This window comes from Cherax quadricarinatus, chromosome 58 (genome assembly GCF_038502225.1).
Source record: "Cherax quadricarinatus isolate ZL_2023a chromosome 58, ASM3850222v1, whole genome shotgun sequence".
Taxonomy (NCBI): Eukaryota; Metazoa; Arthropoda; class Malacostraca; order Decapoda; family Parastacidae; genus Cherax; species Cherax quadricarinatus.
This window is the reverse complement of record NC_091349.1, coordinates 6134866-6151010: the sequence shown is the minus strand read 5'-3', so window position 1 is coordinate 6151010 and position 16145 is coordinate 6134866. Positions and strand designations below refer to the sequence as shown.

Below are 16145 nucleotides of genomic sequence, written 5' to 3'. Positions count from 1 at the left end.
TGAAATGGACTAATCTACTTCACAATATTCTTTATGGGAACAAATTCAGTCAGTACTGGCACCTGAACATACTTCTGGAATGAAAAAATATCGTTAACCGGGAGTCCACTGTACTATTATCGTACCACGGTCAGCTGCTGCTGCACCACCGTCAGCTGCTGCTGTGCCACTGTCAGCTGCTGCTGCTGCTGTACCATGGTCAGCTGCTGCTGTACCACAGTCAGCTGCTGCTGCTGCTGTACCATGGTCAGCTGCTGCTGCTGCTGCTGTACCATGGTCAGCTGCTGCTGCTGTACCATGGTCAGCTGCTGCTGCACCACTGTCAGCTGCTGCTGCTGCTGTACCACAGTCAGCTGCTGCTGCTGCTGTACCACAGTCAGCTGCTGCTGCTGCTGTATCACGGTCAGCTGCTGCTACTGCTGTACCACCATCAATTGTTGCTGCACCACCGTCAGCTGTTGCTGCACCACCGTCAGCTGTTGCTGCACCACCATCAGCTGTTGCTGCACCACCGTCAGCTGTTGTTGCACCACCGTCAGCTGTTGCTGCACCACCGTCAGCTGTACTACTTGAAGATGTGGAGAGACTGTTGTTGGTGTGGCTTAACGAGAAACAATTAACCCCAGAGGGTTAGCCACCCAGGACAACCCAAGAAAGTCAATGAGTCATCGAGGACTGTAACTTGTTTTCATTGGGTTCCTTATTCTTGTCCCCCAGGATGCGACCCACACCAGTCGACTAACACCCAGGTGAACAGGAAAAAATGCCTGGAACTAGTGCTCATATCGGTGAATTTAAGATCAGCAAAGGTTGGTTTGAGAGATTTAAGAATCGTAGTGGCATACACAGTGTGATAAGGCATGGTGAAGCTGAAAAATTCCAACCCCAACAAGTGTTCAGTTGTGACGAAACAGGCCTGTTCTGGAAGAAAATGCTAAACAGGACCTACATTACTCAGGAGGAAAAGGCACTTCCAGGACACAAGCCTATGAAAGACAGGCTAACTTTCTTGTTTTGTTGTAATGGTAGTGGGGATTGCAAAGTGAAGCCTTTACTCATGTATCACTCAGAAAATCCCAGAGTGTTCATGAAAAACAGTGTCTTATCACTCATCAATACTCTTCAATAAAGGTAAGTGTCATTTTAACATTTATTTATATAGTTATTGTGCATGTCTCATTGTTTTCTTTGTATGGAAATGTATATTTCATGAAAAAAAAATTTTTTTTAATACTTTTGGCTGTCTGGAACAGATTAATTGGATTTCCATTATTTCTTATGGGGAAAATTAATTTGGCTTATGATAATTTCGTCTAACGATGAGCTCTAAGGAACAGATTAATATCGTAAGCCGAGGGTCCACTGTAATGTGATAAATTATTATATATTACAAATATTATGTGATAAAATAATACATAATGTTAATATAATATGATAAAATTGCATTGGTATTTACAAAGAGAAATCCACTTATTATTCAAAGCATTGCAGGCAGACCAATGATACAGTTTGCGTACTTCCTAATTCTGGTCCCGGTATATGTGCTGCATTGCACTGCAGAGAAGAATATCTCCTAAATTCAAACAGTTGAGGAAAACACACAGGTGTGAAGGAGATGGAAACCATGAAGCTCAAGTTGCTATATTTTGTTATGGGACTCTCAGCTTAATATAAAGTTACAGAAGACAATTTTTTGTTATATACCTTTGATGAGTTTTGAGAATCTTTCTATGCCTGGAGCCCGGCCATGGACCAGGCTCGTCTGGACAATATCTGTGCTTTTTTGCAGACAGATGTAACATTAAGCAATCTATTTTTTCACAGTCCTGGATTTTGGGGCTGTGGTGGTGGTTGTACTTTTCTACTGCCCAGTACTTTATATGGCATAGAATGTTAGGTAGAAAATACAAAATTAATTTTTAATTTGAATACAGAACACTAAACCAGTGTGGGTCATTCAGTGCAAAAGGCAATGGAGGCTCAATCCTATGCCCTCCAAATGCAAGAAATGTTGCATAACTGTACAGGAGGGCCTTGTTTATACAGCAGGTTAGGTTCCAGGCTACCATAGGGCCCTACTTATACAGTAGGTTAGGTTGCAGGCTACTGTAGGGCCCCACTTATACAGCAGGTTAGGTTCCAGGCTACTGTAGGGCCCTATTTATATAGCAGGTTAGGTTCCAGGCTACCATAGGGCCCCACTTACACAGCAGGTTAGGTTCCAGGCTACTGTAGGGCCCTGCTTATACATCAGGTTAGGTTCCAGGCTACTGTAGGGCCCTGCTTATAAAGCAAGGTTAGGTTCCAGGTTATTGTAGGGCCCCACTTATACAGTAGGTTAGGTTCCAAGCTACTGTAGGGCCCCACTTATACAGCAGGTTAGGTTCCAGGCTACTGTAGGGCCCTGCTTATAAAGCAAGGTTAGGTTCCAGGTTATTGTAGGACCCCACTTATACAGGTTAGGTTCCAGGGTACCATAGGGGCCCACTTATACAGCAGGTTAGGTTCTGATCTACTGTAGGGCCCTGCCTGTACAGCAGGTTAGGTTCTAGGCTACTATAGGGTCCCATTTATACAGCAGGTTAGGTTCCAGGCTACTGTAGGAGCCCTGCTTATACAGCAGGTTAGGTTCCAGTCTACTCTAGGGTCCTTCCTATACAGCAGGTAAGGTTTCAATCTACTGTAGGCCCCACTTATACAACAGGTTAGGTTCCAAGCTACTGTAGGGCCCTGCTTATACAGTACATTAGGTTGCAAGCTACTGTAGGGCCCCACTTATACAGTAGGTTAGGTTCCAAGCTACTGTAGGGCCCCACTTATACAGCAGGTAAGGTTCCAAGCTACTGTAGGACCCCACTTATACAGCAGGTTAGGTTCCAAGCTACTGTAGGGCCCCACTTATACAGGAGGTTAGGTTCCAAGCTACTGTAGGGCCCTGCTTATAAAGCAAGGTTAGGTTCCAGGTTATTGTAGGGCCCCACTTATACAGTAGGTTAGGTTCCAAGCTACTGTAGGGCCCCACTTATACAGCAGGTTAAGTTCCAAGCTACTGTAGGGCCCCACTTATACAGCAGGTTAGGTTCCAAGCTACTGTAGGGCCCCACTTATACAGGAGGTTAGGTTCCAAGCTACTGTAGGGCCCTGCTTATACAGTAGGTTAGGTTGCAAGCTACTGTAGGGCCCCACTTATACAGTAGGTTAGGTTCCAAGCTACTGTAGGGCCCCACTTATACAGCAGGTAAGGTTCCAAGCTACTGTAGGACCCCATTTATACAGCAGGTTAGGTTCCAAGCTACTGTAGGGCCCCACTTATACAGGAGGTTAGGTTCCAAGCTACTGTAGGGCCCTGCTTATAAAGCAAGGTTAGGTTCCAGGTTATTGTAGGGCCCCACTTATACAGTAGGTTAGGTTCCAAGCTACTGTAGGGCCCCACTTATACAGCAGGTTAAGTTCCAAGCTACTGTAGGGCCCCACTTATACAGCAGGCTAAGTTCCAAGCTACTGTAGGGCCCCACTTATACAGCAGGTTAGGTTCCAAGCTACTGTAGGGCCCCACTTACACAGTAGGTTAGGTTCCAAGCTACTGTAGGGCCCCACTTATACAGCAGATTAGGTTCCAAGCTACTGTAGGGCCCTGCTTATACAGTAGGTTAGGTTCCATGCTACTGTAGGGCCCCACTTATACAGTAGTTTAGGTTCCAAGCTACTGTAGGGCCCCACTTATACAGCAGGTAAGGTTCCAAGCTACTGTAGGACCCCACTTATACAGCAGGTTAGGTTCCAAGCTACTGTAGGGCCCCACTTATACAGGAGGTTAGGTTCCAAGCTACTGTAGGGCCCCAGTTATACAGTAGGTTAGGTTCCAAGCTACTGTAGGGCCCCACTTATACAGCAGGTAAGGTTCCAAGCTACTGTAGGACCCAACTTATACAGCAGGTTAGGTTCCAAGCTACTGTAGGGTCCCACTTATACAGGAGGTTAGGTTCCAAGCTACTGTAGGGCCCTGCTTATAAAGCAGGGTTAGGTTCCAGGTTATTGTAGGGCCCCACTTATACAGGTTAGGTTCTGGGGTACCATAGGGGCCCGCTTATACAGAAGGTTAGGTTCTGGGCTACTGTAGGGCCCTCCCTATACAGCAGGTTAGGTTCTGGGCTACTGTAGGGTCCCATTTATACAGCAGGTTAGGTTCCAGGCTACTATAGGGCCCCTGCTTATACAGTGGGTTAGGTTCCAGTCTACTCTAGGGTTCTTCATATACAGCAGGTAAGGTTTCAAGCTACTGTAGGGCCCCACTTATACAGCAGGTTAGGTTCCAAGCTACTGTAGGGCCCCACTTATACAGCAGGTTAGGTTCCAGGCTACTGTAGGGCCCTGCTTATAAAGCAAGGTTAGGTTCCAGGTTATTGTAGGACCCCACTTATACAGGTTAGGTTCCGGGGTACCATAGGGGCCCACTTATACAGCAGGTTAGGTTCTGATCTACTGTAGGGCCCTGCCTGTACAGCAGGTTAGGTTCTAGGCTACTGTAGGGTCCCATTTATACAGCAGGTTAGGTTCCAGGCTACTGTAGGGGCCCTGCTTATACAGCAGGTTAGGTTCCAGTCTACTCTAGGGTCCTTCCTATACAGCAGGTAAGGTTTCAAGCTACTGTAGGCCCCACTTATACAACAGGTTAGGTTCCAAGCTACTGTAGGGCCCTGCTTATACAGTAGGTTAGGTTCCAAGCTACTGTAGGGCCCCACTTATACAGTAGGTTAGGTTCCAAGCTGTGGTAGGGCCCCACTTATACAGCAGGTAAGGTTCCAAGCTACTGTAGGACCCCACTTATACAGCAGGTTAGGTTCCAAGCTACTGTAGGGCCCCACTTATACAGGAGGTTAGGTTCCAAGCTACTGTAGGGCCCTGCTTATAAAGCAAGGTTAGGTTCCAGGTTATTGTAGGGCCCCACTTATACAGTAGGTTAGGTTCCAAGCTACTGTAGGGCCCCACTTATACAGCAGGTTAAGTTCCAAGCTACTGTAGGGCCCCACTTATACAGCAGGTTAGGTTCCAAGCTACTGTAGGGCCCCACTTATACAGCAGGTTAGGTTCCAAGCTACTGTAGGGCCCTGCTTATACAGTAGGTTAGGTTACAAGCTACTGTATGACCCCACTTATACAGTAGGTTAGGTTCCAAGCTACTGTAGGGCCCCACTTATACAGCAGGTAAGGTTCCAAGCTACTGTAGGACCCCACTTATACAGCAGGTTAGGTTCCAAGCTACTGTAGGGCCCCACTTATACAGGAGGTTAGGTTCCAAGCTACTGTAGGGCCCCAGTTATACAGTAGGTTAGGTTCCAAGCTACTGTAGGGCCCCACTTATACAGTAGGTAAGGTTCCAAGCTATTGTAGGGCCCCACTTATACAGGTTAGGTTCTGGGGTACCATAGGGGCCCGCTTATACAGCAGGTTAGGTTCTGGGCTACTGTAGGGCCCTCCCTGTACAGCAGGTTAGGTTCTGGGCTACTGTAGGGTCCCATTTATACAGCATGTTAGGTTCCAGGCTACTGTAGGGCCCCTGCTTATACAGCGGGTTAGGTTCAAGTCTACTCTAGGGTTCTTCCTATACAGCAGGTAAGGTTTCAAGCTACTGTAGGGCCCCACTTATACAGCAGGTTAGGTTCCAAGCTACTGTAGGACCCCACTTATACAGCAGGTTAGGTTCCAAGCTACTGTAGGGCCCTGCTTATAAAGCAGGGTTAGGTTCCAGGTTATTGTAGGGCCCCACTTATACAGGTTAGGTTCTGGGGTACCATAGGGGCCCGCTTATACAGCAGGTTAGGTTCTGGGCTACTGTAGGGCCCTCCCTGTACAGCAGGTTAGGTTCTGGGCTACTGTAGGGTCCCATTTATACAGCATGTTAGGTTCCAGGCTACTGTAGGGCCCCTGCTTATACAGCGGGTTAGGTTCAAGTCTACTCTAGGGTTCTTCCTATACAGCAGGTAAGGTTTCAAGCTACTGTAGGGCCCCACTTATACAGCAGGTTAGGTTCCAAGCTACTGTAGGGCCCCACTTATACAGCAGGTTAGGTTCCAAGTTACTGTAGGGCCCCACTTATACAGCAGGTTAGGTTCCAAGCTACTGTAGGGCCCCACTTATACAGCAGGTAGGTTCCAAGCTACTGCAGGGCCCCACTTATACAGCAGGTTAGGTTCCAGGCTACTGTAGGTCCCCTGCTTATACAGTGGGTTAGGTTCCAGTCTACTCTAGGGTTCTTCCTATACAGCAGGTAAGGTTTCAAGCTACTGTAGGGCCCCACTTATACAGCAGGTTAGATTCCAAGCTACTCTAGGGCCCCACTTATACAGCAGGTTAGGTTCCAAGCTACTGTAGGGCCCCACCTATACAGCATGTTAGGTTCTAAGCTACTGTAGGGCCCCAGTTATACAGCAGGTTAGGTTCCAAGATACTGTAGGGCTCCACTTATACAGCAGGTTAGGTTCCAAGCTACTGTACGGCCCCACTTATACAGCAGGTTAAGTTCCAAGCTACTGTAGGGCCCCACTTCTACAGTAGGTTAGGTTCCAAGCTACTGTAGGGCCCCACTTATACAGCAGGTTAGGTTCCAAGCTACTTTATAGCCCCACTTATACAGCAGGTTAAGTTCCAAGCTACTGTAGGGCCCCACTTATACAGCAGGTTAAGTTCCAAGCTACTGTAGGGCCCCACTTATACAGCAGGTTAAGTTCCAAGCTCCTGTAGGGCCCCACTTATATAGCAGGTTAGGTTCCAATCTACTGTAGGGCCCCACTTATACAGCAGGTTAGGTTCCAAGCTACTTTAGGGCCCCACTTATGCAGCAAGTTTGGTTCCAAGCTACTGTAGGGCCCCACTTATACAGCAGGTTAGGTTCCAAGCTACTTTAGGGCCCCACTTATACAGCAGGTTAGGTTCCAAGCTACTGTAGGGCCCCACTTATACAGCAGGTTAGGTTCCAAGCTACTTTAGGGCCCCACTTATACAGCAGGTTAGGTTCCAAGCTACTGTAGGGCCCCACTTATACAGCAGGTTAGGTTCCAAGCTACTGTAGGGCCCCACTTATACAGCAGGTTAGGTTCCAAGCTACTGTAGGGCCCCACTTATGCAGCAGGTTAGGTTCTGATCTACTGTAGGGCCCTGCCTGTACAGCAGGTTAGGTTCTAGGCTACTGTAGGGTCCAATTTATACAGCAGGTTAGGTTCCAGGCTATTGTAGGGGCCCTGCTTATACAGCAGGTTAGGTTCCAGTCTACTCTAGGGTCCTTCCTATACAGCAGGTAAGGTTTCAAGCTACTGTAGGCCCCACTTATACAACAGGTTAGGTTCCAAGCTACTGTAGGGCCCTGCTTATACAGTAGGTTAGGTTCCAAGCTACTGTAGGGCCCCACTTATACAGTAGGTTAGGTTCCAAGCTATTGTAGGGCCCCACTTATTCAGCAGGTAAGGTTCCAAGCTACTGTAGGACCCCACTTATGCAGCAGGTTAGGTTCCAAGCTACTGTAGGGCCCCACTTATACAGGAGGTTTGCTTCCAAGCTACTGTAGGGCCCTGCTTATACAGCAAGGTTAGGTTCCAGGTTATTGTAGGGCCCCACTTATACAGTAGGTTAGGTTCCAAGCTACTGTAGGGCCCCACTTATACAGCAGGTTAAGTTCCAAGCTACTGTAGGGCCCCACTTATACAGCAGGTTAAGTTCCAAGCTACTGTAGGGCCCCACTTATACAACAGGTTAGGTTCCAAGCTACTGTAGGGCCCCACTTATACAGTAGGTTAGGTTCCAGGCTACTGTAGGGCCCCACTTATACAGCAGGTTAGGTTCCTAGCTTCTGTAGGGCCCTGCTTATACAGTAGGTTAGGTTCCAAGCTACTGTAGGGCCCCACTTATACAGTAGGTTAGGTTCCAAGCTACTGTAGGGCCCCACTTATACAGCAGGTAAGGTTCCAAGCTGCTGTAGGACCCCACTTATACAGCAGGTTAGGTTCCAAGCTACTGTAGGGCCCCACTTATACAGGAGGTTAGGTTCCATGCTACTGTAGGGCCCCAGTTATACAGTAGGTTAGGTTCCAAGCTACTGTAGGGCCCCACTTATACAGCAGGTAAGGTTCCAAGCTATTGTAGGGCCCCACTTATACAGGTTAGGTTCCGGGGTACCATAGGAGCCCGCTTATACAGCAGGTAAGGTTCCAAGCTACTGTAGGACCCCACTTATACAGCAGGTTAGGTTCCAAGCTACTGTAGGGCCCCATTTATACAGGAGGTTAGGTTAAAAGCTACTGTAGGGCCCTGCTTATAAAGCAGGGTTAGGTTCCAGGTTATTGTAGGGCCCCACTTATACAGGTTAGGTTCTGGGGTACCATAGGGGCCCGCTTATACAGCAGGTTAGGTTCTGGGCTACTGTAGGGCCCTCCCTGTACAGCAGGTTAGGTTCTGGGCTACTGTAGGGTCCCATTTATACAGCAGGTTAGGTTCCAGGCTACTGTAGGGCCCCTGCTTATACAGCGGGTTAGGTTCCAGTCTACTCTAGGGTTCTTCCTATACAGCAGGTAAGGTTTCAAGCTACTGTAGGGCCCCACTTATACAGCAGGTTAGGTTACAAGCTACTGTAGGGCCCCACTTATACAGCAGGTTAGGTTCCAAGCTACTGTAGGGCCCCACCTATACAGCAGGTTAGGTTCCAAGCTACTGTAGGGCCCCACTTATACAGCATGTTAGGTTCCAAGCTACTGTAGGGCCCCACTTATACAGCAGGTTAAGTTCCAAGCTACTGTAGGGCCCCACTTATACAGCAGGTTAGGTTCCAAGCTACTGTAGGGCCCCACTTATACAGCAGTTTATGTTCCAAGCTACTTTAGGGCTCCACTTATACAGCAGGTTAAGTTCCAAGCTACTGTAGGGCCTCACTTATACAGCAGGTTAAGTTCCAAGCTACTGTAGGGCCCCACTTATACAGCAGGTTAAGTTCCAAGCTACTGTAGGGCCCCACTTATATAGCAGGTTAGGTTCCAATCTACTGTAGGGCCCCACTTATACAGCAGGTTAGGTTCCAAGCTACTTTAGGGCCCCACTTATACAGCAGGTTAGGTTCCAAGCTACTGTAGGGCCCCACTTATACAGCAGGTTAGGTTCCAAGCTACTTTAGGGCCCCACTTATGCAGCAGATTAGGTTCCAAGCTACTGTAGGGCCCCACTTATACAGCAGGTTAGGTTCCAAGCTACTGGAGGACCCCACTTATACAGCAGGTTAGGTTCCAAGCTACTGTAGGACCCCACTTATACAGCAGGTTAGGTTCCAAGCTACTGTAGGGCCCCACTTATACAGCAGGTTAGGTTCCAAGCTGCTGTAGGACCCCACTTATACAGCAGGTTAGGTTCCAACCTACTGTAGGACCCCACTTATACAGCAGGTTAGGTTCCAAGCTACTGTAGGACCCCACTTATACAGCAGGTTAGGTTCCAAGCTACTGTAGGACCCCACTTATACAGCAGGTTAGGTTGCAAGCTACTGTAGGGCCCCACTTATACAGCAGGTTAGGTTCCAAGCTACTGTAGGACCCCACTTATACAGCAGGTTAGGTTCCAAGCTACTGTAGGACCCCACTTATGCAGCAGGTTAGGTTCCAAGCTACTGCTGTAAAGTGAAACATAGCATCTTTTCACTTTCATATACATATAAAAAGCCTGATATCATGTTCACACTATCATATATTTAGTGAACAGTGGTCAGAAAAGTGGCAGATGCAGTTCAATGTAGATAAATGCAAGGTTCTGAAGCTTGGGAGTGCCCATGACCCTAGTACTTATAAATTAAATGATGTAGAACTTAGCCATACAGATTGCAAAAAGGACTTGAGGGTTATGGTAAGCAGCAACCTTAAACCAAGACAGCAATGCCTAAGCGTACATAATAAGGCAAATAGATTACTGGGATTTATATCAAGAAGTGTGAGCAACAGAAGTCCAGAGGTCATACTGCAGCTTTATACATCATTAGTAAGGCCTCACCTAGATTATGCAGCTCAGTTCTGGTCTCCATATTACAGAATGGACATAAATTTGTTAGAAAATATTCAGCGTAGGATGACTAAATTAATACATAGCATTAGAAATCTTATGAAGAAAGATTGAAGACTCTTAAGTTACATTCACTTGTTAGACGAAGAATGAGGGGAGACCTGATCGAAGTGTATAAGTGGAAGATAGGTATTAATAAAGGGGATATTAATAAGGTCTTGAAGATGTCTCTCCAAGAGAGAACCCGCAGTAATGGATTTAAATTGGATAAGTTTAGATTTAGAAAGGACATAGTAAAGTATTGGTTTGGAAATAGGGTAGTAGATGAGTGGAACCATCTACCTAGTTGGGTTATTGAGGCTAGGACTTTGGGTAGTTTCAAATTTAGGTTGGATAAGTACATGAGTGGGAGGGGTTGGATTTGAGTGGGACTTGCACATCAGAGCTTATTTCTTGGGTGGCATTGAAAATTGGGTTGGTCAAATGTTTGTTAGTGGGATGAATTGTAAAGGACCTGCCTAGTATGGGCCAACAGGCCTGCTGCAGTGTTCCTCCTTTCTTATGTTCTTATGTTCTTAACAATGGAGGTAGGCCTAAAAGATGCACATACAGTACACACATTACTTTAAAATATTTTTGTCCTTAGCCTATAGTGAGTGTTGAATATATTTATTGTAGAAAATCTGAATATATGAAGAATGGGCATAATTGAAAACTACTGTATTAAGAAAACATCATAAAGCAGGGCCTTCCTGTACAGCACTCACCTAGTCATCAGAAAATGGAGACAGATGCCAAGTGTCAATATGAGTTTTGTGGACGAGCAGCACAAGACAGAAATACTACACATAATTTTAAATAGTGCCCCCCCCCCTCCTCAACAGGGTTTTCTTCATGCTGGTGAGGAGCTTTTGATCCAAAAAAATTGGAGTTATCTTGCATTCCTTGGATCATATTTAATTGCCTCCCATTCCCCAGGCACTGTATAACCCCTATGAGTTTAACACCTCCCCATGAGTATAATACAGGAAAATGTTTTTTTTATTTCTTTTGAGCCATATAAATGAGTTATAGTAGTTATGCATTCCAGTTGATAGTTTTTTTTATTTTGATCTTATTATAATACAGATTTAATTTGGTACATTAAAAGCTCACAAGAAAGCCACTAATTATGCAAATGCATTTTGGGAAAACTAATCAAAAGGCTTATATACTATACTTCTAAAATCAATATCTAGCATATAATTTAAGTCACTGAGTGTCAGTACAACTTGTGTAATTTATTACACTGACAAGTACAAGGAGACAGCTTGCAAGTGACTAATAATAGTAATACTAATAATTAAAAATGATGATAATGATAATCATTGAAAGAGTGGCAGGTGTGGGATCATCTGGACACATGGATACTTGTCCTCAAGTATACGTACATTGGTACCTCGGGATACAAACAGCTCAAAACGCTAACAGTTATGTAAGTGTATTTATGTAAGTGCTTTTGTAAGTGCATTTTTGGGGGTCTGAAACGGATTAATCCAATTTACATTATTCCTTATGGGAACTAATTCGTTCGGTATCAGCACTTGAACAGCCTTCTGGAACGAAATAAGTTCGTATCCCGAGGTACCACTGTATTTTAACACACCGGGTCAACACGAATACTGTACATATATAAAAGATAATTTTTTATTATGGATTAGAATACAGTATTTCCTCTTGGAAGCATTAGTGTTGGATAACAAGACTTGCCGACAAATATCATCAAACAACACTATGCAGAGCAACTCTGTTTACACTCAGTGAAATTAGAGTCTGTAAATAAAGGTTTTCTCTGGCCATTAAAACCATTAAAGCATAATTCCAAATACTGTAGGCCTTTTCAGTTCATCTTGTGCCTTATACTCTGTGTTCCATGTCTGTGATGACCTCATTTTACCATTACATATTTAAATTCAGTATAATTCTCCTTTTTCTTCTTTTATACATCATTATTTGTTTTCTGCCTATGTATTGATTCGCTGATGTAATCTTATTTTTGTACCTTGTTGATTCTCAATGCAAGCAAGCGACAGCTGTCTGGCTAGCACGAAGACGATGTGTTGCTATCAAGAGCTATTGTTGTGATGGCTGGAAGTAATTGGTGAGTGAAAGTTTTACAAGAATGTCAGCACTTGAGACACCTTGATCTCAGTGTGTGGGGAACACTTATGTGCAATGTCAGCACTGAATGACCCATATGAGTTTACTATTGTTAATGAAGTACAGTATAATATTAAAATAATAATAATAATAATAGAAATCAAACAGCAAGTTACTTTGAGATTATTTGAAACTGCAAAATTGCAAGATAAAAATTTATGCGAGATAAGAACGAGTGAAAATAGCAGCATTTTTATTATCTAAGTAAAGATGGATGATACAAGTGAAAGTAGTTGAATAAAAGCGCCCCGGGGAGTGGATATAAACACCGTTCAGACGGAAGGGAATGCCAATCAAGGGCTTTTGATTTAAGGAAGTGGGACTCCCCCTCCTTTTCCCAATATCAAACCAGATTTCCTGTTATTCCCTTATATGACTCCTGTGGGTTTGGTGCTTTCCCATGAATATTGTAAGAGATATGAGTAGACGTGGTGTATGGCACCAGCGTTGCATGAAGTAGTATCGTATAACTTGAGGCAGTGGAGACCAGTCCTGCCATCTAGTTTGATTTGCCATACAATACATTGTATAACCATAATATGTACATTATTCATTTAAAAAATAAAATAAAATATTTATTGCTTTGCTAAGGTTACAATGTGTGCTTACATATCATAAAATGACTGGAGCAAAGAAAGCCACCATCATGCCAAGGCATTTTGGGCAGACTTAACCTAATAATTATAGACTACTTAAGTCTAGATAGGTGAAGAGTGGTTGAGTACAGTGGATGAGTACAGTTATACACATTATACACAAATGATATTTAATGTTAACTTTTTGTTCATAGTAGTAGTAAAAGTAGGCCTAAGACAGGGATGTGCGATGTCACCATAGTTATTCAATATATTTTTAGATGGAGTTGTAAGAGAAGTGAATGCTTGGGTGTTGGCAAGAGGTGTGGGGTTAAAAGATAAAGAATCTAACACAAAGTAGGAGTTGTCACAGTTGCTTTATGCTGATGACACTGTGCTTTTGGAAGATTCTGAAAAGAAGTTGCAGAGGTTGGTTGATGAGTTTGATAGGGTATGTAAAAGAAGGAAATTGAAAGTGAATATAGGAAAGAGTAAGGTGATGAGGCTAACAAAAAAAATTAGGTATCAGAAGACTGGATATCAGATTGGAGGGAGAGAGTATGGAGGAGGTGAATGTGTTCAGATATTTAGGAGTGGATGTCTCAGCAGATGAGTCGATGAAAGATGAGGTGAATCACAGAATTAATGAAGAGAAAAAGGTGAGTGGTGCACTGAGGAGTCTGTGGAGACAAAGAACTTTATCCATGAAAGCAAAAAGGGGAATGTATGAGAGTACAGTTATACCAATGCTCTTATCTGGGTGTGAGACATGGGTGGTAAATGTTGCAACAAGGAGAAGGCTGGAGGCAGTGGATATGTCACGTCTGAGGGCAATGTGTGTTGTGAATATAATGCAGAGAATCCTTGGTTTGGCGACTAGGAGGAGGTGTGGGATTACCAAAACTATTATCCAGAGGACTGAGGAGGGGCTATTGAGATGGTTTGGTGATGAGGATGAGAATAACAAAAAAAATTAGGTATCAGAAAATTGGATATCAGATTGGAGGGAGAGAGTATGGAGGAGGTGAATGTGTTCAGATATTTGGGAGTGGATGTCTCAGCAGATGAGTCGATGAAAGATAAGGTGAATCACAGAATTAATGAAGGGAAAAAGGTGAGTGGTGCACTGAGGAGTCTGTGGAGACAAAGATCTTTATCCATGAAAGCAAAGAGGGAAATGTATGAGAGTACAGTGGACCCCCGGTTAACGATATTTTTTCACTCCAGAAGTATGTTCAGGTGCCAGTACTGACCGAATTTGTTCCCATAAGGAATATTGTGAAGTAGATTAGTCCATTTCACACCCCCAAACATACACGTACAAACGCACTTACATAAATAAACTTACATAATTGGTCGCATTTGGAGGTGATCATTATGCAGGGGTCCACTGTATAGTTATACCAGTGCTCTTATGTGGGTGTGAGACATGGGTGGTAAATGTTGCAACAAGGAGAAGGCTGGAGGCAGTGGAGATGTCATGTCTGAGGGCAATGTGTGTTGTGAATATAATGCAGAGAATCCTTGGTTTGGAGACTAGGAGGAGGTGTGGGATTACCAAAACTATTATCCAGAGGGCTGAGGAGGGGTTATTGAGGGTTTGGTGATGAGGATGAGAATAACAAAAAAATTATGTATCAGAAAATTGGATATCAGATTGGAGGGAGAGAGTATGGAGGAGGTGAATGTGTTCAGATATTTGGGAGTGGATGTCTCAGCAGATGAGTCGATGAAAGATGAGGTGAATCACAGAATTAATGAAGAGAAAAAGGTGAGTGGTGCACTGAGGAGTCTGTGGAGACAAAGATCTTTATCCATGAAAGCAAAGAGGGAAATGTATGAGAGTATAGTTATACCAGTGCTCTTATGTGGGTGTGAGACATGGGTGGTAAATGTTGCAACAAGGAGAAGGCTGGAGGCAGTGGAGATGTCATGTCTGAGGGCAATGTGTGGTGTGAATATAATACAGAGAATCCTTGGTTTGGAGATTAGGAGGAAGTGTGGGATTACCAAAACTATTATCCAGAGGGCTGAGGAAGGGTTATTGAGATGGTTTGGACATGTAGAGAGGATGGGTCAAAATAGAATGACTTTGAGAGTGTATAAATCTGTAGTGGAGGGAAGGCAGGGTAGGGGTCAGCCTAGGAAAGGTTGGAGGGAGGGGGTAAAATAGGTTTTGTGTGTGAGAGGCTTTGACTTCCAGCAGGTGTGCTTGAGCATGTTAGATAGGAGCGAATGGAGACAAATGGTTCTTAGGACTTCACGTGCTGTTGGAGTGTAAGCAAAATAACATTTATGAAGGGATTCAGGGAAACTGGCAGGCCAGACTCGATTCCTGGAGATGGGAAGTACAGTGCCGGCACTCTGAAGGAGGGGTGTTAATGTTGCAGATTTATAACTGTAGTGTAAGCATTCCTCTGGCAAGAGAGTGATGGAGTGAGTGATGGTGAAAGTTTTTCTTCTTCAGGCCACCCTGCCTTGGTAGGAAGCGACTGATGTGTTAATAAAAAAAATATAAAAAAAAATTGTTCATAGCCTTTTCGTTTTCTTTTTAACACCAGCCGTTTCCCACCAAGGAAGGGTGACCCAAAGAAAAAAGGAAATATATTCACTTTTATATATTCATAATAAATTGGCAAGAAAATTATTACACTGTGTAAAACAGTGCAGGATACGGATTAGAAATACTGAACACTGATAGTTACATTGTTCAGTTAGTTGGCTAGCCATATTGTACATTCCTTACCAGTCCTATGGGTAATAGTCACCCCATACCCACCCTCTGGGTGGTGATCACCCCATACCCATTCTTTTGGCAGTAGTCAGAATATTAGAGGTACATAATGGGTCCAGGAACCAGACCCATAGATTTTGTTAGTTACACTGGTAGTAAAGTAGTTTCCATCAATATATAGTATTGCCAGAGTCATAATAAAATTGGCTGCTTTCATGAGATATGTCATTCACGACTGATGACTATCACTTGTGCATATTTTTTCTTGCTATTGCGGTAGTTGCATAATATTTGAGATGTTGAGAGTAGTAAGGGCAAACTTGACTTCAAAACTTCATTTAAAAACAAAAAAAAATTCTGAACTCTTTATGCATGTAAAAATAATCACAGCAAAAAAAAATTAAAGTACAGTAAACTCTCTGAAAATATGGGGCAAAATCCACTGAATGAATTGATTGGGAAACAAAGTCCATTGTTTACTTATGGCAAAAGAGTCTCAACTCTGTTCACCACAGTCGTCATTATCAGCCACTTGCTTCCCCCTTATTAAGCCATTTATGGGCCTAAATAGTATTTTAAGCATTTTTTTACCACCATTCACATATGAA

The 16145-nt window shown here is 44.1% G+C and overlaps 1 protein-coding gene across 24 annotated transcripts in view; it reads left to right on the top strand.

Annotated features, from left to right (window-relative positions):
- Positions 1-16145, top strand: part of sif (still life) — a 1051963-nt gene that overhangs the window by 362692 nt on the left and 673126 nt on the right. The window contains exon 1 of one of the 24 annotated variants that reach the window (XM_070097584.1): positions 12118-12169. The exons of the other annotated variants lie outside the window; for them this stretch is intronic. The gene's annotated coding sequence lies outside the window, so the exon portion shown is untranslated. Of the gene's footprint in view, positions 1-12117; positions 12170-16145 lie in introns of those variants that run through there. 24 annotated transcript variants of the gene reach the window in all.